This window comes from Macaca mulatta, chromosome 1, assembly GCF_049350105.2.
Source record: "Macaca mulatta isolate MMU2019108-1 chromosome 1, T2T-MMU8v2.0, whole genome shotgun sequence".
Classification (NCBI taxonomy): domain Eukaryota; kingdom Metazoa; phylum Chordata; class Mammalia; order Primates; family Cercopithecidae; genus Macaca; species Macaca mulatta.
Window position 1 is genome coordinate 119,745,564 of NC_133406.1, and position 22,153 is coordinate 119,767,716.

Genomic DNA, 22,153 nt, shown 5'->3' on the forward strand with positions numbered 1-22,153 from the left:
TGATTTGAGTAATGATAAAACTCTGGTCTCCCACACAGCCGGCTCTGGGTAAATGACTTTCTTTATTGCAATTCCCCTGTCTAGATAAATTGGTTCTGTCTAGGCAGCAGGCAACGTGAACCCATTGGGCAGTTATACTCCCCCAAAACCCACTACACACTTTATGATTCAGTTTATATGAAAGCAAAGGACAGGAAAAACTTGCCTGATAGATTTGAAGTCTGTGGAGTATTGTCAGAGTTTGGGGTTGTATTCTACAGATTAACAGTAATCTGTTAAGCACCTCAAATAAAATTTCCCCCAAATATATATATGTGTGTGTGTATATATATATGTGTGTGTGTGTATATATATGTCCGGAGCTGCGCGCGCCGGCCATAGCAAATAATAATTAATGATTAAACGCCCGAGCTCTATTCCTTTCCACCTTCTACCTCCTCCCTAGATTTGTTGTTTCTCTTTTGTATCAATACCTCATAATAGATGGCACTCTTCCTGCTTCTTCTTCACTTGTTTTTCCCCCCCGCGGCTGTGAAAATTGTTACTTTGTAGCACAGGCACCATCCCGTGCCCGGGAAAATTACCAACTGACAGCGCAGGTGCAACATGACCTTGGACCAGAGAAACCAATACCTACTTGGTCACGCCCTCTGCGATGAGATCATCTCCGCCTCTGGCCCAACCCCTTCCCCTCCAAGTGTATATAAGGCACTGCATTACCGGCATTAAATGAGACTTGATCAGAGCACTGTCTTGTCTCTATTTCTCGTGTCTCTTGTCCCCCAAATTCCCACTCCCTCCTCCAGGGCCTGCTTCGACGATCCCGCGGGCCGGGATACGTGGCGCCCGAACAGGGACCTGGAAACGAGGGACTCCGTGAGGAAGAGGACGCCAAAGGACGGTCGACCGCTAATAAAGACAAAAGGAGTCAAATTCTTCCGATCACCGCGGGAACCTGCCGCGTCAGAATCGAAGGTAAGTGACGCGTCCGAAATGGGACAAGAATTAAGCCAACATCAAATATATGTAGGACAATTAAAAGAGGCTTTAAAGATACGAGGAGTAAAGGTTAAAGGTAATGATTTGTTTAAATTTTTTGATTTTGTAAAAGATACTTGCCCTTGGTTCCCACAGGAAGGAACTATTGATATTAAAAGATGGCGTAGAGTAGGGGATTGTCTTCAGGACTATTATAATACTTTTGGGCCGGAAAAAATTCCTGTAACCGCCTTCTCTTATTGGAACCTCATTAGAGATTTAATAGATAAGAAGGAGGCCGATCCGCAAGTCATGGCTGCGGTCGCTCAGACAGAGCATATTTTAAAGGTTAGCTCCCGCTCTAACCTCGCAAAGCCTCCGCAAGATACGGAGGAGGATCTCATTTCCCTCGAAAGTGATCATGAGGAAATTAAGTCTCCTTCTGTAACAGATAAAGAAATGCCACACGAAAACAAACCAAAAAAAATACCCGATTTTACAGATGCTTCAAAAGGAGGAGGAAATTAATAAGCCTAATCAATCGGACATAAATTGGGATGATTTAGAGGAAGAGGCGGCTAAATATCACAACCCTGATTTGCCTCCCTTTACTTCATACCCACCCCCATATAATAAGACGCATAATGAGACTTCTGCGCCTATCGTTATGGCAGCAATAGATCCCAAAGAAGAATTAAAGCAAAAGATTGCTCAACTAGAAGAACAAATTAAACTTGAAGAGTTACATCAATCATTGATAATTAGGCTCCAAAAGCTAAAAACAGGAAATGAAAAAATACCTAACTCAGACGCTATGGAGGGTTCCTTGCGCCCACTTCAGCGGCCTGGACAGCATGTTCCAAGAGGGGGGTTAGTTGCTAGCTGACATAGAGAAGACTCCTCCCCTAAAGACGTTTTTCCGGTCACTGAAACCATAGATGAACAGGGACAGGCTTGGAGGCATCATACTGGATTTGATTTTACTATTATAAAAGAGTTAAAGACTGCTGCCTCTCAGTATGGGGCTACTGCTCCATATACTCTTGCTATAGTGGAATCTGTGGCTGATAATTGGCTCACTCCTACAGACTGGAATACCTTAGTTAGGGCAGTCCTTTCTGGGGGAGACCACTTAATTTGGAAGTCAGAGTTCTTTGAAAATTGTAGAGATACAGCTAAAAGAAATCAACAGGTAGGAAACGGTTGGGATTTTGATATGTTAACTGGTTCAGGTAATTATGCAGACACTCGGGCCCAAATGCAGTATGACCCTGGACTGTTCTCACAAATCCAGGCTGCTGCTACAAAAGCCTGGAGAAAACTTCCCGTTAAAGGAGATCCAGGGGCTTCGCTCACAGCGGTTAAACAAGGACCCGATGAGCCATTTTCAGACTTTGTGCATAGACTTATGACCACGGCAGGTAGAATCTTTGGAAATGCAGAAACGGGTGTAGATTATGTTAAACAGTTAGCTTATGAAAATGCTAACCCCGCCTGCCAAGTGGCAATCAGACCTTATCGAAAGAAAACAGATTTAACAGGATACATTCGCCTTTGTTCAGATATTGGGCCCTCATATCAACAAGGCCTAGCAATGGCCGCCGCTTTTAGCGGCCAAACAGTGAGAGACTTCCTCATTAACAAAGGTAGAGATAAAGGGGGATGTTTTAGATGCGGTAAAAGGGGACACTTTGCAAAAGATTGCCATGAAAACCAAAATAAGAGTCCAGAAGCAAAATCCCAGGCCTTTGCCCAAGGTGTAAAAGAGGAAGGCACTGGGCAAACGAATGTAAATCTAAAACTGACAGTCAAGGAAATCCTTTACCCCCCAGGCAGGGAAATGGGATGAGGGGCCAGCCTCAGGCCCCGAAACAAGCATATGGGGCAGTCAGCTTTGTTCCAGCCAGCAACAGCAATCCATTTCAAAACTTAGTAGAGCAACCCCAGGAAGTGCGGGATTGGACCTCAGTTCCACCTCCCACACAGTACTAACACCTGAAATGGGACCACAGACCTTAAATACCGGAATATATGGACCCTTACCACCTAACACTTTTGGGCTACTTTTAGGAAGAAGTAGTGTCACCATGAGAGGCTTACAAGTCCTCCCTGGAGTTATCGATAATGATTATGAAGGAGAAATTAAAATTATGGCCAGAGCTATTGATAGTATTATTACTGTCCCTCAAGGAGTTAGAATAGCTCAGTTACTCCTGCTACCTTTGGTTAAAACAGATAATAATATCCAATACTCTAATAGAAATATAAAAGGTTTCGGATCATCAGAGATATATTGGGTGCAACCAATTACAAATCAAAAACCCTCTCTAACCTTATGGTTAGACGGGAAGGCATTCACTGGACTAATAGACACAGGGGCTGATGTAACGATCATTAAACAGGAAGATTGGCCCTCTCATTGGCCTACCACAGAAACTTTAACTCACTTGAGAGGAATTGGACAAAGCAGTAATCCTAAACAAAGTTCTAAATACCTAACATGGACAGATAAAGAAAACAATTCAGGCCTCATTAAGCCATTTGTCATTCCTCACCTACCTGTTAACCTTTGGGGGCGAGATCTGCTCTCTCAAATGAAAATTATAATGTGTAGTCCAAATGATACAGTTACTGCACAAATGTTAACTCAAGGATACACCCCTGGTAAAGGTTTTGGAAAAGGAGAAAACGGTATCCCACAGCCTATACTGGTTTCAGGACAACTTGATAAAAAGGGGTTTGGAAATTTTTAGCTCAGGCCACTGACATACCGGCACCCCCACCCCATTACTTGGAAGTCAGATGAGCCCGTTTGGGTTGATCAGTGGCCTTTACTCAATGATAAACTAAGTGCTGCCCAACAGTTAGTGCAGGAACAACTGATAGCAGGGCATATTGTGGAAAGTAATTCCCCTTGGAATACACCTATTTTTGTTATTAAAAAGAAGTCTGGTAAATGGAGACTCTTACAAGATTTAAGAGCAGTAAATATCACTATGATCCTTATGGGTGCCTTACAACCAGGATTGCCTTCACCAGTTGCGATTCCTCAAAAATATTTTAAAATCGTTATTGACCTTAAAGATTGCTTTTTTACAATTCCCCTTCACCCTGCTGACCAAAAAAGATTTGCCTTTAGTCTTCCATCCACAAATTTTAAACAACCAATGAAGCGTTATCAATGGAAAGTTTTACCTCAGGGTATGGCTAATAGTCCTACCTTGTGTCAAAAATATGTAGCTGCCACTATAGAGCCAGTCAGAAAAACATGGGCACAGATGTATATTATACATTATATGGATGATATTTTAATAGCAGGAGAAATTGGCGAACAAGTCTTACAGTGTTTTGCCCAACTCAAACAGGAGTTAACAGCAGCAGGACTACAAATAGCCCCAGAAAAAGTACAATTACAAGATCCATACACTTATCTTGGTTTCCAAATTAATGGACCCAAAATCATTAATCAAAAGGCCGTTATACGTCGTAATCATTTAAAAACTTTAAATGATTTCCAAAAATTACTGGGAGACATAAATTGGCTTCGACCGTACTTAAAGCTCACCACAGGAGAGTTAAAACCTCTTTTCGATATATTAAAAGGAGACTCTAATCCAAAATCTCCCAGGTCCATTACTAAAGAAGCATTAATAGCACTCCAACAGGTAGAACATGCCATTGCAACACAATTTGTTACCAGCATTGATTATTCTCAGCCATTAATATTCATTATTTTTAACACAACAATAACCCCTACTGGCTTATTCTGGCAAAATAATCCCATTATGTGGGTACACCTGCCCTCCTCCCCCAAAAAGATTTTGTTTCCTTATTATGATGCCATAGCTGATCTAATTATCTTGGGAAGAGAAAACAGTAGAAAATACTTTGGAATAGAACCCTCTACTATTATACAACCCTACACTCAATCACACATCCATTGGCTGTTACAAAATACGGAAGCCTGGCCAATTGCTTGCGCTTCTTACACTGGCGTGATTGACAACCATTACCCACCTAACAAACTCATTCAATTTTGCAAACTTCATGCGTTTGTGTTTCCCCATATTACCAGTAAAGAACCTCTCAATGACGCATTACTAATTTTCACTGATGGATCTTCCACAGGACTTGCCGCTTACACTTACAATAATGTAGTCGTTAAATTCCAGACCACTTATACATCAGCTCAGCTGGTCGAATTGCAAGCTATAATTGCGGCACTATCAGCTTTTCCTTGTCAGCCACTTAACATTTATACAGACAGCGCCTACCTGGCTCATTCAATACCCCTCTTAGAGACCGTGTCTCAAATTAAACATATTTCAGATACAGCTAACCTATTTTTACAATGTCAACAACTTATCCGAAAAAGGACTACTCCCTTTTTTCTTGGGCATATTAGGGCACATTCAGGATTACCGGGACCTTTAACTCAAGGTAACGCAACAGCTGACACGGCAACAAAAACCATAGCCACAGTCACTACAGACAATTTGCAACAAGCGCAAAAAGCACATGCCTTACATCATTTAAACGCCCAAACCTTAAGGCTTATGTTTAAACTTACCAGAGAACAAGCTCGACAAATAGTTAAACAATGCGCCAACTGCATAACATATTTACCTGTTCCCCATCTAGGAGTTAATCCCCGAGGACTCATTCCCAACGAAATTTGGCAAATGGACGTTACTCACCACTTAGAATTCGGTCAACTAAAATATATCCATGTATGCATAGACACCTATAGTGGATTCATCAGTGCAACTCTCCAAACAGGAGAGGCCACCAAACATGTCATAGCTCATTTATTACACTGCTTTTCTATTTTAGGAATACCCAAACAAATCAAAACAGATAATGGCCCCGGTTATATATCCAAAACCTTCTTACAATTTTGTAATACCCTACAAATTAAACATACCACAGGCATTCCCTATAATCCCCAAGGACAAGGTATAGTAGAAAGAGCTCATCTGTCATTAAAAACTGTTATCACAAAATTAAAAGGGGGGAGCTGGTACCCCGTGAAGGGTACCCCCAGAAACATACTCAATCATGCCCTGTTTATCCTTAATTTTTAAAATTTGGACAGTCATGGAAAATCGGCTGCCGACCGTTTCTGGCATCCTGAATCTCAAAAACAGTTTGCAATGGTAAAATGGAAAGATCCACTTGATAATTCATGGCATGGCCCCGATCCAGTTTTAATTTGGGGAAGAGGCTCAGTATGCATCTTCTCACAAAAAAATGATGCAGCCAGATGGCTGCCTGAAAGATTGGTAAGACAAATAAATCATAACCATTGTCAGTCCAGGGAAGATAAATCTCCCTGAGAAGTTCTTTCCTTCTTGTTTTTCAGAAAATGAAGGCTAACATGAAATTCCTTTGGAGAATAATCACTCTATATAGCATAGTGGCAGTCTATGCAGGTTTTGGTGACCCTCGTAAGGCAAGAGAATTATTACGAAAACAATACGGCCAGCCTTGTGATTGCAGAGGGGGACAAGTATCTGAACCTCCGTCAGACAGAATCACCCAGGTGACTTGCGTGGGCAAGACAGCTTACCTAATGCCAAACCAGTTATGGAAATGTAAGTCTACCCCAAGAGATACCTCACCTAGCGGGCCGCTCCTAGAATGCCCTTGTAGCTCTTTCCAATCTTCTGTACATAGTTCCTGTTATACATCCTATCAACAATGCAAATCAGGCAATAGAACATATTATACGGCCACGTTACTAAAAACACAAACTGGAGGCATTAATGACGTACAAGTATTAGGATCCACTAATAAACTTGTACAATCGCCTTGTAACGGCCAAAAAGGAAAGCCTGTTTGTTGGAGCACTACCGCCCCCATTCACATTTCTGATGGAGGAGGCCCATTAGATACTGCGAGAATTAAAACCGTCCAGAAAAAATTAGAAGAAATTCATAAAGCTCTATATCCGGAACTTCAATATCACCCTTTAGCCTTGCCTGAGCTTAGAGATAATTTTAGGCTCGATGCCCAAACCTTCGATATCCTCAATGCTACTTACAATTTACTTCAAATGTCCAATACAAGTCTGGCCCATGATTGTTGGCTTTGCCTTAAGATGGGCCCCCCTATTCCTCTAGCTATACCTAACCTTTTATTGTCCTATGCCAATTACTCAAATGAATCCTTAGTAAATAATTCCTGTCCTATTATCCCCCCCACTTAGTTCAACCGATGACGTTTTCTAATTCCACTTGCCTCTTTTCACCATCATATAATAACACTAAAGAAATTGATTTAGGCTATGTTGTGTTTGACAACTGTACCTCCATAATCAATGCCACCAACCCTTTGTGTGCTGTAAATGGCTCGGTTTTCATTTGTGGAAACAACATGGCATATACGTATCTACCTACACATTGGACAGGGCTTTGTGTTCTGGCCACTCTTCTCCCCGACATTGATATCATCCCTGGAGATTTGAACCTATCCCCATCCCCGCTATTGAACATTTTATTTATAGACCAAAACGAGCCATACAATTTATTCCCTTGTTGGCAGGACTAGGAATCACCACTGCTTTTACTACAGGAGCCACAGGCCTAGGAGTCTCACTAACCCAATATACCAAATTATCCAATCAATTAATTTCAGATGTACAGACCTTATCCAGTACTATACAAGATTTACAAGACCAAGTAGATTCATTAGCAGAAGTAGTTCTCCAGAATAGAAGAGGTCTAGATTTGTTAACGGCAGAACAGGGAGGGATCTGTTTGGCTTTACAGGAAAAGTGCTGTTTTTATGCCAACAAATCCGGAATCGTCAGAGATAAGATAAAAACTTTGCAAGAAGAACTAGAAAAGCGCAGAAAAGGCCTGGCCGCCAATCCCTTGTGGACTGGACTCGATGGACTTCTCCCCTATCTCCTGCCATTTCTTGGTCCTTTACTCACCCTTCTACTTTTCCTCACTCTCGGGCCTATAATCCTTAATAAGCTTATGGCATTTGTCAGACAACAAATCGAGGCCTTCCAGGCCAAACCTATACAGGTCCATTATCATCGCCTTGAGATGACTGAAAATGGTGAGTCTTATTTACCTTAATAAGACCACCTCCCCTGTGTGCTGAACTGGACAGTCAATGACCGGTAAGAGGACACTATCCCCATCGGAGCCTAAGACAGGAGGGCCGCCCTTGCTGCTGCCTTATCCCATGACGGGCCTAGAAGATGGGGATGAGTTGACCCAACCTAAGACAGGCGCAGTTCCCGAGGGGTCATTTCTTATCATAAAATAATAAAAAGGGGGACCTGTCCGGAGCTGCGCACCCCGGCCATAGCAAATAATAATTAATGATTAAACGCCCGAGCTCTATTCCTTTCCACCTTCTACCTCCTCCCTAGATTTGTTGTTTCTCTTTTGTATCAATACCTCATAATAGATGGCGCTCTTCCTGCTTCTTCTTCACTTGTTTTTCCGCCGCGGCTGCGAAAATTGTTACTTTGTAGCACAGGCACCATCCCGTGCCCGGGAAAATTACCAACTGACAGCGCAGGTGCAACATGACGGCGACCAGAGAAACCAATACCTACTTGGTCACGCCCTCTGCGATGAGATCATCTCCGCCTCTGGCCCAACCCCTTCCCCTCCAAGTGTATATAAGGCACTGCATTACCAGCATTAAAGGAGACTTGATCAGAGCACTGTCTTGTCTCTATTTCTCGTGTCTCTTGTCCCCCAAATTCCCACTCCCTCCTCCAGGGCCTGCTGCGACGATCCCGCGGGCCGGTATATATATATATTTTTTTTTTCCCCCAAATTTGGACCACTTTGTTTCTGTCTTTGCAGAGCATAAAGTGCTAACATGAGGTAAGCACTAAGGTCTAGAGAAGGCTGTGGAAGAGATGACACACTCCAGCACCATGCCTGAGTCCAGTGTGCTCTGCTGGCAGCATATTTGTACATTGCTGTATTTGAAAAAACCCTACAAGATTCATGAAATTGGACCACCGTCTTTATAACACTGCTAGTGGTAAAACAAGTAAGGATGGCTGGTTTGCAGTCATCTGAGCAGCCTCTCTGGTTTCATAGATCTGGTTTCTCTCTGATATTGAACGACTTGTAATTTCAAGTAGAATGCTACATCACAAGGATAACGATGTGAAGAGAACCAGTTTCCTGTGTAATCCTACATGTTTTAGTCTGCGCATTACAAGCCATTATTTGAAGAAGGGTGGACAGGTTCCAGCTGTCTGCCAAAGAGGTCCTCGGCAACACAGTCTAAGAACCGGCTTCTGGGCGGGCGTGATGGCTCAGGCCTGTAATCCCAGCACTTTGGGAGGCTGAGGCCAGCGGATTACCTCAGGTCAGGAGTGCGAGATCAGCCTGGCCATCAAGGTGAAACCCGGTCTCTACTAAAAATACAAAAATTAGCCGGGCTTGGTGGCATGCGCCTGAAATCCCGGCTACGCGGAAGCCTTCGGCAGGAGAATCGCTTCAACCCGGAAGGCGGAGGTTGCAGGGAGCCGAGATCATACGACTGCATTCCAGCCTGGGCGACAGAGCGAGACTCGGCGCCAAACCAAAAACAAAAAAACTACAACAGAAACGCCCGCTTCTTTGGGGAAGACCAGGGACGGGGAAGGGAGGGAAAGGAGAGGCAGACGTCACTGTCCCCGCAGGCTGTGGCGGCAGGTTGTTCGGCTGAGCTGGCGCACGATGGGGCGGAAAAGCAGACGGGGACCGGGAACGCGCTGTCGGTGACATCACGGAGAGGGCGACTTCTATGTAGATGAGGCAGCGCAGGGGCTGCCGCTTCGCCACCGGCTGCTTCGTCACGAAGGAGTTCCCGTGCTGTAGGAGCGGGTTCAGGACCGCTAGTCGGACCTGAGAGTCCCAGCTGTGTGCCAGGGCCAGGAGAGCTCGAGGGTGCACGGGGCAAGTGACCGTGCGTGTAAAGGGTGAGGCGTGTGGAGCTGTGGCAGGGCGGAGGTACCGAAACTCATACTTACCTGGCAGGGGAGATACCATGATCACGAAGGTGGTTTTCCCAGGGCGAGGCTTATCCATTGCACTCCGGATGTGCTGACCCCTGCGATTTCCCCAAATGTGGGAAACTCGACTGCATAATTTGTGGTAGTGGGGGACTGCGTTCGCGCTTTCCCCTGCACTTTTGTAGTGGAAAGGTAGACTTGACGCAAAGGGCTATTTTTCATTTCTACGAGTTCGTGGTCGCAGTAATGGGTAACACAAAGTACCGTGTTACCGTCCATTCCGCCGCCGTGAGCTTGTTTAACACAAGCTAAGTGACCGCAGGGTCCTTCTCTTCCCTTTCTACGTGGGGCTGCGTTTTGCAGATTGCTTCATGGTCTCCAGTCTCTTGAGTTCTCACGCTCTGTGGAAACCTTCGTGTTTTTTCGTGGTCCCCAGTCACCCTTCACACAGCCTCTGCTTCTAACCGCAGGCCCCACAGGAGTTTGTGGGATTTCTGTGCTAGCGGGCAACGTGTTCTCACCTCATAGAGCAAGGTAGAAACTCTAGGCAGTCGGGTGCTGTTCTCTGGGATGAAAGCAGGGCCTTTGGTGCTGTTCTCTGGGATGAAGGCAGTGTTCCCGTTCGGTTGTAGACACAACACGCTTGCTTTCTGTAGGGGAACGGGAGGGCTCTCCCGGAGCCCAGGTGCCCTTGCTCACGTTCACCGAGGCCTGCAGGTCGGAACCGCAGTCTCACCTGTAGGCAGAAAGGGCTGCGATCTACCCCAGCTACCCGAACTACCCAGCAATAAAATGGGACACATTGCGGAAAGATGAGATAGCGTGGATAATCTCAAAAACATTATGGCGAGTGACGAAAAGAGCATTCTGTGAGGCGCCATCAAAGTGAATTTCTGGAACAGGCAAAACTAACCTGTATAGTGACAGAAACTACATCATCGATTGCTGGGGTCAGGCAGAGGGCGGGACTGACTGCAAAGGGCACGAGAGGACCTTTTAGAGTAATAGACACGTCACCAAACTTGAAATGGATGCGTTGTACCATAGTCAACTCACACCTTACTCAACTGGTTGTAAAATTGCATAAGAAAACCACTCCAAATCTTAATGTCTTCTACTTAATTTAGTGTATGTTTACCCTTAGAGGATTCCTTTAGAAAAATGTCTCTCTAAATGTGATTGGGAGTTCAGGAATTCCTTCATTTGTGTTTCCGTCTCTTTGTCTGCAGTTAAGTTCATGCACTATTAAATGGGATATTTGTAAAATAAAAATAGAGTCTAAGCTAAATTTTGTAAAAGCATACATATATGCATCTTTATTATTTTATTATTTTTTCAGGTATATATATCCTTATTATTTTTTCTTCTTTTTCTTTTTGGGGGCCTGGTGGGGGGGATAGTCTAGCTAAAATATACATTCCTGTCTCTGTAGATATACCACAAGACCTTTACTCCAGTGTTGTCCAAATGTTATGAGAAATTATTTTTGAACTAAAGGTGATCAAAAATTTTACATATGTTTACATCTTCTCTACTGTTAGTATGATCTATGCTTAGCATGTATAATTTTTTTTAAAGACAATAGCTTAACAGTAATTTGGAAGAAAAATATGTACCTATGTTAAGAGTAGTTAATTCCAGCAGTTTGAATGTGGATGACCAGTTATCCTCCCCTTTATGAATTTTTTAAATTTTTAAATGGAAAATCCTCAATGACCTGGAAGTGAAAGAACAGATTAGATTTGGAAGGGGTGTGGGGCAGGTGAGAGGAAAATGTAAAGAGAAGGACAAACCCAGTTCTGGCAGGACCGTGTTTAAGTTGAAGGTTTCTGGGGAGCAGTTGTTGGGATAAGAAGAATATGGGGGAGGCAGGAAAATCATGAAAATATTTAGGACAGTGCATTGCCTGTCTTATTCCTCCTCCTTTTGTGTTTCTTCAAAAGAAATACACAGACTTACGTTTCTTTTCAAGCATGCTTACCATTTGTGTTTCTCTTTTATTAGTGTAACTGCCCGGTAGGTTTATCTTGCTGGTTGCCCAGAAAAGCCAATGGAGCTGAGAACAGCAGGCTTTCTACAACAGAGAAAGAATTTAATAAAAGCAGAGGCAGCTGAGGGACCAGGACAGGGGTTTATTATTACTCAAATCTGCCAAAATTCAAAGACTAGGGTTTTTTGTTTGTTTGTTTGTTTTTTAGGGATAGTCTGGCAGGCAGGGGGCTAGGGAATGGGCAAAGCTGATTGGTTGGGTTGGGGGATGAAATCACAGTGTCAGAGCTTGTTTACTGCACTGAGTCAGTCCCTGGGTGAGGGCCACAGGACCAGATGAGCCAGTTTACTGGTCTGGGTGTGCCAGCGAGTCCATCATAAGGCAGGGTCTGAAAAATATCTTGAACACCAATCTAAGGTTTAACGCTAACAATGTTATATATAGGCACAGTTGGGGAGCTTAGGAATCATGTGGCTTCTGGCTGCATGGCTCCTGAGCCATAATTTCCAATCTCGTGCCTAATTTGTTAGCTTTGCTAAGGAGTTCTGATCCCCAAGATAGGAAGGAGTTTGTCTGGGGAAGGGGTAATCAGCTTTGTTTCAGACTTAGACTTGGAACTAAACTCCTCTTAGTTAGCCTGGCCTATGCCCAGGAATGGACAAGGGCAGCTCAGAGGTTAGAAGTAAGATGCAGTCAGTTAGGTCAGATTTCTTTCACAGTCATAGTTTTCCCATGTCAGGTTTTTCTCACTGTCATAATTTTTGCAAGAGTGATTTTGTTAGGAGCAGTATAAATGCAGTGGTTCTGAGAACGTCTTCTGGAGCCAGGCTGCCTTCACTTCAAATCCTCCTTTGCTGGCTGAGTGACCCTAGGCAGGTCACTTAACATCTTTGTGCATCTCAGTTATCTCATATGGAAGATGAAAGTGATGGTGTGACCTCGGCCTGAGGTAAGGACTAAATGAGTAAACATATGCACTCATCAACTGTGCGTGACATGTGGCACTCTGTGATTCAGGCACAGTTGATGATGTGCATATGTTACTCATGTGCGTGTTAGCTCTTGTATTTTGCCTGCAACACTGCACAAAGAGCAGATGTGATGAAAACCGGTTGTACTGAAGTTACAGCAGTGATACTTTCCAGTGACCTTGCACCCTCCCAGGGAGACTGCAGCAATCCTCTCACCAGCAGTAACCTCCGGAGCTGGGAGGTTCCAGGAAGGCCCCTCAATCTCCAGCAGGTTTGACCTTCAAGGAGCTTCAGGGAAGGAGCTAGAGAAGTATTTCTATCTGGGCGGAACTGGGAGTTTATTAGCTCATCCGTACAGCTCACCCAAAGGGGAATAATGATTCAATTTCTGGCTTCAAATCTGCCCCAATAAAATTCTTATAGTTTTGACTGGGTGCAGTGGCTCATGCCTGTAATCCCGGCAGTTTGGGAGGCTGAGCGGGTGGATCACCTGAGGTCAGGAGTTCGAGACCAGCCTGGCCAACGTGGTGAAACCCGATCTCTACTAAAAATACAAAAAGTAACCAGGCGTGGTGGCGGGCGCCTGTAATCCCAGCACCTCCGGAGGCTGAGGCAGGAGAATCGCTTGAACCCAGGAGGCGGACGTTGCAGTGAGCTGAGATCACGTCATTGCACTCCAGCCTAGATGACAGCACAAGACCCTGTCAAAAAAATATATATATATATTTTATAGTTTTATAGTGGAAGACATTTCTACATGTAGAGGAGGAAAGGTGACTTTTCCTCACCCAGCCTAGGTTCACTGCTGAGACCCTTACAGCAAAAGACAGACTAACAAGAGAAGAGCATGTGTATTTATTTAATGTACGTTTTACATGACAGGAGCGCCTTCCAAAGGAAATGAAAGCCCATGGAAACAGCTAAACCTCAGTTTTGTTTTTTTTTTAACAGTCAGTTTATTGAAGAATGGATAGTCATGGAGACGTATCATAAGACCATAATAGTATGACCTAACAGTAACAAACTGAGGAAAACGTAGCCAGGCCTCTGTGTTCAGGCTCTTGTCTGTGTCCCTGTGTCTTCAGAATCGAGGATGCACCTTTCCTGTGGGTACAGCGAGGGCACCTCTCACATAAGTGTCTTATCATCGACTTCAGAGAAGAAGGGCGGCAGGTGGTGGGGTGACAATGACCTTCCTGCTTCTGTTGTTTACTCAAATTCCTTTAGCATAAAATATTCAATACCCCAAGATGTTATATTTTGGAGTAGCATGTCCTGAGCCCCGTCATGCACATGCAACAAAACCCAGAGTCTTTGAAGAGTAATGACTACAAAATATTTAATTTCAAAATACAAATGATGACAAAGTAGGGTGGCTCATACCTGTAGTCCCAGCAGGGAGGTGCAGGGAGGCCCAGGCAGGTGGATCGCTTGAGTTCTGGAGTTCGAGAGCTGCCTGGCCAATATGGCGAAACCCCATCTCCACTAAAAATACAAAAATTAGCCCAGCATGTGGTGCACACCTGTTGTTCCAGCTACTTTCAAGGGGTGGGGAATGAGTGGGCTGAGGATCAACTGAAACAATATCATATTTACAAATTATTTTTTTCCTATAAGGCTAGTCAAGAGAAGCAGTGGTCTTATGTAACAGGTCTTATGCAATAGGTCTTATGTAATGCCTTTAACTTCAGCACTTTCAGCAAATTTATCTTCTGCGGGAGAGATACCAATTCATATTCCAATTTATTTCTCAACTCTAATACTGTCCCTTTCTTCATTTACTTGCTGGCACAACAAACTTTCTCCCCCTTCCCCCACATTTCTTAGACTAGGTCTCACTCTGTCACCCAGGATGAAGGACAGTGGTGTGATGTCAGTTCACTGCAGCCTCCACCCCCTGGGCTCTAGTGATCCTCCCACCTCAGCCGCCAGAGTAGCTGGATCTACAGACGTGCACCACCACATTCAGCTTTTTTTTTTTTTTTTTTTTTTTGTAGAGATAGGGCCTTGCTATGTTGCCCAGGTTGGTCTCCAACCCCGGAGCTCAAGAGATCTATTTGCCTCAGTCTCCCACATTGCTGGGATTTCAGGTGTGAGCCACTGTGCTGGCCATGAGCCCATGATATTCTAATAAGGGGACAGGTGCCTTCCTGGCTTAACTAAGGGGAGGGTACAACGGAAGGACATGGTGGACATTACACATAGATATTCTGTTGCACAGGATGGACAGCGAAACTTCTAAGATATTTTCTTTTCTTTTCTTTTTTGAGTCAAGGTCTTTCTCTGTTGCCCAGGCTGCAGTGCAGTGGCACAATCACAGTTCACTGCAGCCTGAACTTCCTGGGCTCCTGCGATCCTCCCACCTTAGCCTTCCAAGTAGCTGAGACTACAGGTATGCACCATCATATGTGGCTATTAAGAAAAATAATAATTCTGTAGAAATGTGGTCTCACTAAATTGCCTAGGCTGGTCTCCAACTCCTGAACTCAAGTGATCCTCCTGCTTCGGCCTCCCAAAGTGCTGTGCTGAGATTACTGGCATGAGCCACCATGGTCGGCCCTGTTTCTTTTTAAAATTTATTTATTTTGAGTCAATATTTTATTTTCTCTGGAAAGATAAAGGGAACAAGGTTTTTTCTAGAAACAGGCATATGGTATGGACCCAATGATACCCTGATCCACTCCTTAGGCTTCAATTACCCTTTTTAAAGTAGTTCATAAGCTGACTTGTTGGAATTCAGACAAAATGATAGCATGAGGAAAGCAGTGTATTGAAAACCATTGACTACGATTGTGCAAAAGGTTTATTCTTGCTGTACCGTCTGTTCTGGCCCAAACGTAATCCTGGACAACCCCTTCACGTGTCACAGGGACTTTGTACCTTTAGGACCCTTCGAGACATAGCAGTTAGACTTTACCCAGCTGTCTGCATCTTAGGGTCACAGATACCTTCTGGTGGTAATTTGTTTGTGCTCTCACTGGGGTGAAGCTTTTCCATGCCGATGAGCCACAGCCCAAGTAGCAGGCAGGCTGTGATGAGAAAAAAATCATTCCTCATGGGGAGTGCCATCTGATCTCCATAGCAACCGAGGAACACACTGTATCAGGCAGGTAGTTGGATCCATTTGCAACGTTTGGCCTATGTCCCAACATTTCCATTGTGCCTATCACCCCTAGTCCTCTGGACTGGTGCAACCCAATAATGATACAATAAAAACTCAATTGACAAAACTAACAGAAGTTTTTAACCTTCCCTGGCCAAAGATCACCCACTGTTTCAGAAAAACTTCCACTTTCTCCCTTTGAAATTAGAAGAGGAAGACCCATGCAGTGGTTAGATGAAGGGGCTTATGAACCTGTACTGTACTTCTTAAAGGTAACATCCTCCATCATTGCTAAGGTCTCACAAGACTTCTTACCAAGAGCTCCAAATTAATACAGGATGCCTTTCATAATGAGCTGCTGGGAAATGAAAATATCACAAATTGTGGCCTATAATCTGGAGATGTTGTTTACTGGAAACATCAAATAAAATATTCCCTCCAAGCCCACTGGAGGGCACCAAACATATATTATTAATATTAATGTTTTCCTTTCTTTCTTTCCTTCCCTCCCTGCCTCCCTTCTTTCTTTCTCTCCTTCCTTCCTTCCTTCCTTCCTTCCTTCCTTCCTTCCTTCCTTCCTTCCTTCCTTCCTTCCTTTCTCTCTCTCTCTCTTTCTTTCTCTCTTTTTGATGCGGTCTCCCTCTGTTGCCCAGGCAAGAATGCAGTGGTGCAATTATGACTCACTGTAGCCTTTCACTCCTGGGGTCAAGCCATCTTCCTTCCTGAGTCTCCCAAGTAGCTGGGACCAGAGGTGTGGGCCACAGCACCTGGCTCACATCAGGTATTATTGCCCAATCTCTGTGGCAGTAAACATAAGGGCGTTGACACACAGATTCATGTTTCTCATATCCCTACCAGAGTGGACATCTGTCAGTGGAGGTTTTCACTTAAAGGTGACTTGCAATATCCCTGACCAAGACGGCAAGTCGCTGACATCTGTTGTAGCCCGCTTCCACCCAAGATACTGGGCTGTATAACCAGTTATTCACAATTCCAGTGCTTACTGCAACTGAAAGGGTTGGTCGCTTTTTCTGTTGACTGGAATATGTACACTGTTAGGGCTCCTTTAAGTTGTAGGGGTCCTCTCTTGGTGGTTTTGGTAAAATCATCCTATATGCATATTCTCTAAAGATATGACACACTAGTCCTATTGCGTGTATGTGTATATATATATACCTACACACATAGCAAAATGCCTGTGATCAGATTGTTGTTTTACTGTCCCTAATTAATTTGATTACAGCAGGGAGGGATAATTCTCTGATCAGAATCTCACAAACCATTGCCACTGTGAGAAATTTGACAAGGTGCTGGGTTTGCCACCTTAAACTCCCAACCACTTTTGACCATAATGACCCATTGGTACAACCTGTGCTAAATTTCACCAGTATTCCCCGATTGCACTCACGATGCAACTCGGGTTCACATCACGCAAAACCTGTTTATCGAATCTGTCTGACTCTTCCTAACCTTCCGGCCCCATGTCTCAGTTTAAACCATCATAACTGTACTGTCAGAATAACTGCCCGTAATCCCAGCACTTTGGGAGGTCAAGGCAGGAGGATCACTTGAGCCCGGAAGTTTGAGACTAGCTTCCTGGGCAAAATGGTGAAACAATGTCTCTACAAAATATATAAAAATTAGCCGGGCATAGTGGCACCCAATAATAGTCCCAGTTACTCAGGAGTATGAGGTGAGAGGATGACTAGAGCCCAGGAGTTCAAGCCTGCAGTGAATCCTGATGACACCACTGCACTCCAGACTGGGCAAAAGAGTGAGACCGTGTCTCAGAAAGTAAATAAATAAGCTGGGTGTGGTGGTGTGTGCCTGTAACTCCAGCACTTGGGAAGCTGAGGTAGAATGATTCATGGAGCCCTGAAGGTCAAGAGGTCAAGACTGTACTGGGCTGTGATGTTGCCACAGCACTCCAGCCTGGGCAACAGTGAGACCCCAGCTGCAAGGAAAAAAAAAAAAAAAAAAAAAAAAAAAAAAAAAAATCGGAGACAACATCAACCAAGCAAAAAATTGCTGCCTCGCTCTGAAATGACAGTGGTGAACACCATGATGCTATTGGAAAGCTAAGACAAAAACACTCCCTCCTGCTATCAGGATGCAACCTGCCCTCTTGCTCTAACATGTGTGACCTATGGTTTAAATGCTGAAAGCTGATGTACCCAAATTATACTACACTTACCTGTTCTGACCAGCATTTATTTTGTCTCTGGAGGAGATCACCATCCATGGCCCTTAAATGTCTAAAGACATGGAATGATGAAATGCAATGTCTTTTAGGATATATGGTCACCCCTATACATATATACCTCTGAAGAAACCCAACACTGCATGAGTGGCGAGGCTGAGGCGGGTGGATCACCTGAGGTCAGGGGTATGAGACCAGCCTGGCCAACATTGTGAAATCCCGTCTCTACTAAAAATACAAAAATGAGCTGGGTATGGTGGTGTTCACACGTACTCCCAGCTACTCAGGAGGCTGAGGTAGGAGAATCACTTGAACCTGGGGGGCAGAGGTTGCAGTGAGCCAAGGTTATGCTACTGCACTTCAGCCTAGAAAACAGAGAGAGGCTCCATCTCAAAAAAAAAAAAAAAAAATTGGAAGAGTATCCTCAAACTTTTCACTAGGCATGTCCACCACACTCTACTTTAGTAATAGTTGGAGATCCTATTGGGAGAAAACTTGCTAATTATCTGCCTGGCCATTAAGAAGATAGCTCCAAACATTTTTGGGGAGCACATTTTTGCTTTGATGGGATGTTGCCTCCCATGGTTAGAAATCCTTCTTTTACCTTAGGTAACATTGCTGATAAAAATTGAACATGGTGGCTCTGGCCTATAATCCTAGTGATTCAGAGGCTGAGGTGGAAGGATCACTTAAACCCAGGAGTTCCAGTCTGCAGTGAGCTATGATGGTGACACTACACTCCAGCCTGGGTGACAGAGTCACTCCTTCTCTCTGAAAGAAAAATAAAGAGTCTAGGCATGGTGGCCTATGCTTGTAATCCCAGCACTTTGAGAGGCTCGGGTGGGAGGATTGCTTGAGCTCAGGAATCTGGGACCATCCTGAGCAAGATAGCGAGACCCTGTCTTTCAACAACCAAACCAAACAAACAAACAAACAAAAACAAAATTAGCCAGGCATAGTGGTGCATGTCTGTAGTCCCAGCTACTCGGGAGGCTGAGGTGGGAGGATTGCTTGAGCGAGGGAAGTGGAGGCTGCAGTGAGCCAAGACTGCACCACTGCACTCTAGCCTAGACAACACAGCAAGACTGTGTCTTAAAAAAAAAAAAAAAAGACAAAAGAAAGAAACAAATATTGCTGATGAAACTTAGCCTCTTTCACAGCTCAACAAAAAGCTATTTATTCACTGGCCAAGGTTGTACTAGATAATCGTATCACTTTAGATGATACATATTTTCAAAGACAATATTATCCTTATTTAAAAATGGGTGGAACCTGGGCGCGGTGGCTCACGCCTGTAATCCCAGCACTTTGGGAGGCCGAGGCCAGTGGGTCACCTGAGGTCAGGAGTCCGAGATCAGCCTGGCCAACTAAAATACAAAAATTAGCCGGGTCCAGTGGCATGTGCCTGTAGTCCCATCAAGTTGGGAGGCTGTGGCAGGAGAATCACTTGAACCCAGGAGTCAGAGGTTGCAGTGAGTGGAGATTGTGCCACTGAACTCCAGCCTGGGAGCCAGAGAAAGAGTCTGTCTCAAAAAAACAAAACAAAACAAAACAAAAACAATGGGTAGATATAGCAGCACTTACAAGAGTTCATAAAAGGAATGTACATTGTCAACTGATAGTGTGGAGAGAGCAGCCCCCTGCCCACCTGGTTGTGATCTCTGCACAACGCTTGCCCACACCTCCTCTTCCACTTAGTACAACACAGCCCAGAACACACAAGGGGAGAGCCGCAGCCACAGCAGCCTCCGCAGCCCGCTTTAGATGATAGATTTAGCTGATCAGGGAGGTGGATGTGTGCTGGTTACAACGTCTTGTTGCGTATCCATATATAAATACTTTCCATGAAGTAGAACTTCATCTGGAAAAAATTAGAAGTCATTTGGCTACAAGAAATCATGAAAGAAGAACTGGGATGTGACGTTTTCCCTGATGTTTTTAGTTGGCTCCCTAATGGAATAGGAATAGGTTCCCTTACTATTCTGGCATACAGATCCTCTTTGTGATTCTCATTCTTGTGTGCATTATATGTGTTCTATTCAAATTATTAATGTTATATATTTCCTGTTTTACTTCTGAGAAAACTGATTTTATGGTTTCTGAAGACTAGAGATGATTAAACAAGTGACAGCTGTAGACTTAACTGAGGTCTCTCTCTCCTCTTTTCTTCTTTTTTTTGTTTTTCCTACTCTGTGACACCCTTTCAACTGGGCTTTTTGGCGCTCTTAACAATTCCTCAGTGAGGCGGCTCCTTTCCTCTCCTGCCCTCAGTGTGGGAAAGACCATCTGGGAATGAGCCTTCCTGGCAAAGAGGGACACCTTGCCTGAGCTTTTGATCATCAGTGCTTTCAAAAAGAAATATATATATATATAAAAAACATATATATATCTTCTTTATATATATATTTATAATATAGATTTATATATATATATACACACATATTTTTCCCCCCCAAATTTGGACCATTTTGTTTCTGTCTTTGCAGAGCATAAAGTGCTAACATGAGGTAAGTGCTAAGGTCTAGAGAAGGCTGTGGAAGAGATGACAAACTCCAGCACCATGCCTGAATGTCCAGTGTGCTCTGCTGAGGCAGCATATTTGTACATTGCTGTATTTGAAAAAACCCTACAAGATTCATGAAATTGGACCACCATCTTTATAACAGTGCTAGTGATAAAACAAGTAAGGATGGCTGGTTTGCAGTCATCTGAGCAGCCTCTCTGGTTTCATAGATCTGGTTTCTCTCTGATATTGAACGACTTGTAATTTCAAGTAGAATGCTACATCACAAGGATAACGATGTGAAGAGAACCAGTTTCCTGTGTAATCCTACATGTTTTAGTCTGCGCATTACAAGCCATTATTTGAAGAAGGGTGGACAGGTTCCAGCTGTCTGCCAAAGAGGTCCTCGGCAACACAGTCTAAGAACCGGCTTCTGGGCGGGCGTGATGGCTCAGGCCTGTAATCCCAGCACTTTGGGAGGCTGAGGCCAGCGGATTACCTCAGGTCAGGAGTGCGAGATCAGCCTGGCCATCAAGGTGAAACCCGGTCTCTACTAAAAATACAAAAATTAGCCGGGCTTGGTGGCATGCGCCTGAAATCCCGGCTACGCGGAAGCCTGCGGCAGGAGAATCGCTTCAACCCGGGAGGCGGAGGTTGCAGGGAGCCGAGATCATACGACTGCATTCCAGCCTGGGCGACAGAGCGAGACTCGGCGCCAAACCAAAAACGAAAAACTACAACAGAAACGCCCGCTTCTTAGGGGAAGACCAGGGACGGGGAAGGGAGGGAAAGGAGAGGCAGACGTCACTGTCCCCGCAGGCTGTGGCAGCAGGTTGTTCGGCTGAGCTGGCGCACGATGGGGCGGAAAAGCAGACGGGGACCGGGAACGCGCTGTCGGTGACATCACGGAGAGGGCGACTTCTATGTAGATGAGGCAGCGCAGGGGCTGCCGCTTCGCCACCGGCTGCTTCGCCACGAAGGAGTTCCCGTGCTGTAGGAGCGAGCCCAGGACCACTGGTCGGACCTGAGAGTCCCAGCTATGTGTCAGGGCTAGGAGGGCTTGAGGGTGCGCGGGGCAAGTGACCGTGTGTGTAAAGGGGGAGGCGTATGGAGCTGTGGCAGGGCGGAAGTACAGAAGCTCATACTTACCTGGCAGGGGAGATACCATGATCACGAAGGTGGTTTTCCCAGGGCGAGGCTTATCCATTGCACTCCGGATGTGCTGACCCCTGCGATTTCCCCAAATGTGGGAAACTCGACTGCATAAATTGTGGTAGTGGGGGACTGCGTTCGCGCTTTCCCCTGAACTTTTGTAGTGAAAAAGTAGATTCCCCCTAAAGAGCTGTTTTTGATTTCTACAGTTTCGTGGTTTGGGTGGCATGTTAAGCGTTCTCCTCACAATCACAGTGATGGGAAACAGGAAGTACCGTA

At 44.6% G+C, this 22,153-nt stretch overlaps 1 protein-coding gene and 2 non-coding genes across 3 annotated transcripts in view; all 3 read left to right on the forward strand.

Annotated features, from left to right (window-relative positions):
• The window catches only part of LOC708768 (NBPF member 20), an 853,661-nt gene that overhangs the window by 743,732 nt on the left and 87,776 nt on the right, over window positions 1–22,153 (forward strand).
• LOC114674651 (U1 spliceosomal RNA) lies at window positions 9,966–10,129 on the forward strand. Its single transcript, XR_003725772.1, has one exon. It is a non-coding gene; the product is annotated as a U1 spliceosomal RNA (small nuclear RNA).
• On the forward strand, window positions 21,864–22,027 carry LOC114674654 (U1 spliceosomal RNA). Its single transcript, XR_003725776.2, has one exon. It is a non-coding gene; the product is annotated as a U1 spliceosomal RNA (small nuclear RNA).